Here is a 6,934-nt window from a genome sequence, read left to right as displayed (position 1 = left end):
CTCTCTGATGCGCGCCGCTCCTCTCGGCTGAGACGACCTAATTTGTCGCGTCACACAGGCGCTGCACTGAGACTAATTCCCGTCCCTCATTTATTTGCGCTATTATTAATATTGCAGACGGTGCACTTTGCGTGACGTGGCAGCGAGTCTTAACCGTCTCCCGCTTGTCGGAGTGAGGAATTACAGCAGAGCGCGTCTCCCGGCCTGCATCAGGACCTGATGCCGCTGGATGTGGGGCTGCGACCCACTTCCAGCACCGTCACACCGGTGGAAACACTCAAACGGACCACAGACTTAACATGTGTCTCTCTGTTTATGTCTGGGTTTTTTTTTTTTTTCACTCACATAATCTGTGCATCTTACGCAGGAATATAATCTTTCTGCTCTTTTTCTGTTGCACATCAGTCGGCTTAACATGAGAGTTCTACATCTGACTCGACCTGTTGGAGACACTAAAAAAAATTTGCAGAAATCCAAACAGAAACTCTAATAAAGGAGTTTGTTTCTTGATCAAACTGATCTACTGAGCTGAATACAGTTCAGATGGACATAAGCAGGCTTTTCAATGCTATGAGATTAATGCAAAGATCTATTGTTCCCACACAGGAATAATCTGATGCGATTAATGGATTAGAAATTGTGATTTAAGTCGGCCTCATGTTTGAGTTATATGGAAAAATACTTTTGAACTGAGTATAGTTTTCACTTTTTTTCAAACACTCCCAGGTCCGTCTGACTGTCCTCACCGTCACCAGGGATCTGGTGTCACCAGGGATCTGGTGTCATCAGGTTTGTCAAAAACCGGCACAAACCAGAGCAGCCAGATGAAATGAATCTATTTTCATGTGTGAGCACAGAGGGAAACTATTAATATAATCCCATTTGTCTCAGGCACGAGCTCGCAGCCACACTGATGCACAGTCCTGTTTATCTCTCTTTCACATGCCAATTTATAATACGCAACACACACACACACACACACACACACACACACACACACACACACACACACACACACACACTACCATTCCCGAGTCTTCATTTCCCTCACAGTCTGTCTCTAAAGTGATCAAATTAAAATAATGATTTGCTTGACCTCCGCAGTTTCTGCAAAATGAGAGACAGGAAAAGAAAAGATGACATAATGTTTGACATGAATTATGGGAAGATTACATTCTACCGCCACACGACGGATTAGGAGACGGCATACGTCCAATTTCCACCTGCCCTACTTAGAAGCTGGAATTTGCTAATTTAAAAACGTAATGATGGTCTCAGTCTGGCAGGCATCTCATTATTACATGTTTTCATTCATCATTACTAGAACATACACAAAGCCCAGCATAGCGGTGGAGCTGGTGGGATCAATAGCTTATTGGAGCGTCTATATCAGGGGCGTCACTCATTTCAGTTCCTTAGAATATCTTTAAAATTCAAAACTGTAAAGTTTTCCGTCGTCGTGGTGGAGAGTATATGTAATGAAAATGTTGATATTTTTAGCAAACTGAAGAATTAAGACATAATATTACTCCGATCTCAATATAAAACCAATTCTAATGAAACTTTCTGCTGTAAACTACAGTACAATGTGGAAAAATGTCTCATATGCTGCATTATGCATGTTTTTACAAACTCAGTCTAACAGCATGACTTTGAGGATAGTTTTCTTTGCAGCATCACTGACATCTCCGTTCTGATCTCAGGGTTGTTGTAGTAAAGCAGTGGTGTCGTTCGCCCTCCTTTTCACGATTGATCGTTCTTTTCCTTCTTTCAGCGTTTTCCGGTTCGGGGTTTCCCCCTCAGGGATCATCTTCCATCTCCCTCTTTGACTCGTATCATACTTCCTCACACCAGCTGCCTGCGTGTCCTTCATCACTGCGTCCCTGACCCTCCACCCCCCCCGCAGCTTCAGCACCAGCACAGATTAAACCATCTCGTCTCCATACATGACCAGGCCTCCTCTCTCCAGGATGTTAAAGCAAGATGCACCAGGCTTCATTCTGCAGCAGCTGAGCATGTTTACATTTTTCAGACCAGGTCTTTTTTGCTGGAATTATTTATTTATTCATTATTTATTAAAGGGAAGGGGTTGCATGTCAACATTTTCAAGCGAAAGCATTAAAATTGGGAAGAGTTTTTGGTTGAAATGGGTACAACAGCTGCATTCATGAGAAAGAAAATATATGGAAAGAAATGAGCAACATGCTGCAATCACTAAAGGTGACTCAATGAAAAGCAGTGCGTTTTGACTTGAATTGTCATGTAAACAGGGTCTGAGGTCCGAGAGAGAGATTTGTTCGGTGTGATCGTCTGTGCTTCACCATCGAACAGAGAATTTGAGGTCGATGCCATTCATTGGTACCTTAAGTCGCCTGGTAAATGTTCCCCAAATCCTTCCAGATCTCCATTATTTGGTTGCGTTGCTTCAGCTGAGTTTATTGTCAGTGAACGGTTCCAGGTCTGCTTCTGTTTCTGGACCTTTAAGCACCGAGTTTGCATGTTGCTCTGTGCACGCCTGCGTCCCCCACTGCCCCCATGCTCTAAAAACATTTCAGGGTTGATTGGTGACCAAATTGCCCAGAAGTGTTTTTAAGGGAGATCATCTCTCTGAATTAGCTCCTATTGGACTGATGGATGCCAGCCTCAGCTGGGATGGGCTCCAACACGTGACACTAACTTGGATGGAGTGAGTCGGGAAGATGCATGGATGATAACGTTCGTGTTTCTGTTGAGCCTGGCTTCTCACTGTTCGCTGGATCTGGACGTTCCGCCACAGACACACAGTTTTCTGACTTGCTGGCTGGTCATATTTTTCTCCCTTTGTATTTAACTCTCAGAACAAAACAAGGCTGATATAATTGCTGCTTGAAACGTCTGGTGGCTTTGTGATTATAAAAGGAGCAAGTTACAATAAGAGGAGGTGGATGGATGGACGGACGGATATACATTAGACTTTCATCATATTGGGGGTAAAGGTCAGGATTCAAGTCAGGGTCTTTCCCTAAACTTAGGTCCAGTTTTACACAATATTTAGAGCATAATTTATGCATTTTTGTTTCAGAAAAGTTATTAATGTCTTGAAAACGATGTCCAAACGGCAGAAATACAGAACACGATGTTGAGAAAAATGGTGTTTTCTCCCATTTCCATGGAGGCAGAGAGTTTCCAGAAAGTTGCATTTTCAGAGGCTCTGAGCATCTAACACCTAAAATGCAACTAATCAAAGGGTTTAATCTCCAAAACAGTTTATCTCCTCTCAAACAACAATCTGCAACCAGTTAAGATTGCACAAACATAATTTGTCCATCCATGGATGGATGGATGTTTGTGGTTTACTGTGAATTGCTTAATTGCTTAATTGTAAGAAATTCTTAAATTATGAAATCATCTTGTGGCGTTTTGATAAAAGTTGTCCCAAATATTAGCCTTTGAGATGTTGAATATCCTCTTCAACTGCTTTGTTTTGTGCTCTGAGTTTGTGCTGGTGACCTGCTGCGTATTAAAGGAACTGCTGGTACATTTTTCCTGTATTTTCACTGTTGATTGATGTTTTTAGTGTTTTGCTTTCTCTTTAAAGTCATTTTGTTTATTTAGCATAGATGACAGTTTCTTCTTTTGCAAGCTCTTCACCCTAAAAGCCCCAAAAGAGAAGGAAAGGGACACTTTTGTTCCTGCTACGCCCCCGACAGCTGTACTGGCAAGCGAGCCCTTTTAATATTTGCTGTTTGCATGCTGGAGGTCTCAGAGGCGGCCACACTGCAGCAGGTGCCAGAAGCATAACCCCCCCCCACCCACCCACCCACCCACCCAGACACAGATCCACCACCACCGCAGTCACACACACTTAAAGCATTTCACACAGCGCAAAAAACACAAGCTCACGCTCTGTGATCCCGGCACTGTTGTTCTGTTCCAGCCGCTTTAATTGGGGATTTGAGCCAGGCTCTCTTGTCTTTCTCACTGTGACGGGCTAAAAATAGACTTTTTGACAAGTGTCAGAAAACCCAGCCGGGCTCGGAGTGTGCAGATCTCCGTCAGACGGGCTGCGTTCACACGGGAAGTCGCGCTCCGGGCGTCCAAACTTCGCCCGTTGAAAGGTCATGCTGGTGATTCATGGACCTGCTGCAGAGGAACTTCAACCAAAAACCCTCCGTCTCAGTAATTGCAGTCTGTCACAGTTTTTTTTGCATTTCGGCTCTGAATAACAAGCGAGTGGCTGAGCGATGAGGAATGGCAGAAAAAGGTGAAACTTTAAGATGGAGAGAGAGAGTTCCTTCTTTCAGCTAATGAAGCCCAAACGCAGGCAAGAGGAAGACTTAATTGAGAGTCTTTTCCTCTTCCTCGCTTGGGGCGGTGTTACAGCGAGCTAATGATACAAGTGGAGGATCACTGTAGCGCTCTGTTGACTGCGAATCTGGGTAGAAATGATCATGTTAGCAGTTTGCTGAATACGATGAGCAGCAGAAATGTTGATCTGAGTTCCTGAACTCAGATGTAAAAACAGCAAAAACAAACACTGCTGACCGGATGCCCAATTAATTCAAGTCACGACTGCTTTTTTAATTTCCCCAGCAGCCCATGATGGTCATATCCACTGGGGAGGCATGAAGCGTTTTCAGAGCCAAGCCATGACTAAATCTGCAGCCGTGAAGAAAGCCCTAATTTTAACACGGAGTGGCAACTGGCCACAGATTGATGTGGGAGGCCGAGCTGAGAGGCTTGATGGGGTTTTGTCTGATGACAGAGCCGAGAGGGCGAGTCCAGCACGGTCTGGGATGTTCAATCATCTCGAACCGACGTGCGACAGCAGGACTCTGCTCGTCCGGAGACGAGCCGCGGTATTGTTTCCTCCGTGAGTGTTTATTAGGTAAGAGTTTGACCCCCGTTTGGCTTCATTTTGACTTCGTGCAGCGACTCCAAACAGCAGCATCGTGTTTGTCAGTCGGGGTCCGCAATATCTGAAACCAACTTTGTCCAAAGCAAGAAAATCCAATAAACAACTAGATGGGATGATCAAACAGCAATATTACGAAACTGGATCCAACTGAAATGATACAACAGAAGAAGCAGGAGGCAGAGTTTGATTACTGCTGAAAGCAGAAATGTTCCAATAAATGTTTCATAATACATGGCGAAATGCCCAAATTAGCATTACCTCCAGTGAACATAACAAATAATGTCACGTGTCAGAGCGGAAATGCTATGAAACCGATTACCGTTATCAGGTATGGGGTCCGATATGTAGAGTACTCCGACTGGTGTGAGCTTCCTGATACAACCCAGCAGAAGTTATGTGAAGTCATGTGTCAACAAAGTTGCTCACAGGTTAACTAAAGAGGACCAGCGACGTCTGCAGTTTGGAGATTCTTTGGCAATGATGAGAATAAACATAAGACAGACTGCAAATTGTTTTCTGCCAAAATATCAAGAAGAGGAGAAAGAAAGTTCATCCAGCAGCAGCAACCCGATCACAGGAGACATTTGGACCAGGAGGGTCAGTCCGATGTCGCTCACAGCTTCGCTGCTCAACATGTAACGCCGAGTCGAGCTCGATGTTAAAATGTTTCAGGGCTCACACACCAGTGATGTTACACTCCAGTGACGTTACACTCCAGTGATGTTACACTCCAGGGACGTTACACTCCAGTGACGTTACACTCCAGTGACGTTACACTCCAGTGATGTTACACTCCAGTGACGTTACACTCCAGTGACGTTACACTCCAGTGATGTTACACATGATCAAAGCGAGCCAGAGTGGCGTAAACACTGACCTGTGCACAGCAGCAATAAACTGGAGCCTTCAAGGCTGGGTGGAGGCGGTTTGAAGGATTTTGAATTAGATTTAATGGCGTTTAATAAGTACTCATATTGGTCCTCGCCATCAAAATGCATTTAAAGAGTAGTAACCATACTTATACTCGTACCTTAGAAAAGAAGTGTTGATGCATTCCCAATTATTATGGAAGACCATTATTAAATCAAATGAAAACAGTCATGAAAAAACAAGCTATATTACAGACTGTGTAATATAATACAAGTATTGTCATGATATCTGACTCAAGAGAGTAAAAAACTGCTTTGTGCTTTCTGAGAAACATAAAAATTAATGTTAAACCATGCATTCATTTCAAGGATTAACAAACATTAATATAGAAATACTTTTGTATAGTAACATAATTGATATTATTGAGTATTTCTTCACATACGTAACATACTTAACATACTTAACATCTTTTTCAAGAAATTCTTGAAAACCTTTAAATAATACATCACATGCCAATTGTCAATGCAAGAACAATTATTTTAACAAAAAGTTATTTCATATATTTTTGAATAAATTCCAAATCCTTTTCCACAGTTTTTTGCTCATAATATTTTGAATCATTGTGAAAACTGCAAAATCACACAAACAACAACGGTGTTCAGGAAAATAAGAATTTCGAAAAACATTTATCTTTAAACGAACTTTGGCAGATCTGCGGGTCTAAGGCAGCTTGATGTGTTTTCAGCTCCTCTTGTGTGTCAAAGTCTTAGACGACAGCAGTAACAGCTCTTTGAGCGAGCGTCTGCTCTAACTCGACGCTGCATCATTAATAGAAGCAACAAGTGGCTCCGCGTAATAGAAAATACTTAGTGTAATTAACACCGTAATGTGACTCCGCTCCATGCAGGGTGACAAATACACAGCGAAATTGCAAATGCATTTATTTCCCGGCTTTCAAATTTGATGGATAGGGTCGGCCCGTGAGTGTGACTCCGGGGCCGTGACCCTCGGCTGGACTGGGGCTTTTTACGATGTGTGCAGAGATCAGCATCGGACGGCCGATGCTGATCTTTGATTGGCTGCAGGAGGCTCAGCAACTGCCAGCCTGAGATATCGCACACCTGCCGGCCTCCATCTCTCACAGCTTAGCTTTGTATTTGGGGGACA

Source organism: Salarias fasciatus, chromosome 11 (assembly GCF_902148845.1).
Source record: "Salarias fasciatus chromosome 11, fSalaFa1.1, whole genome shotgun sequence".
In the NCBI taxonomy this organism is placed as follows: Eukaryota; Metazoa; Chordata; class Actinopteri; order Blenniiformes; family Blenniidae; genus Salarias; species Salarias fasciatus.
This window is presented reverse-complemented; position numbering follows the sequence as displayed.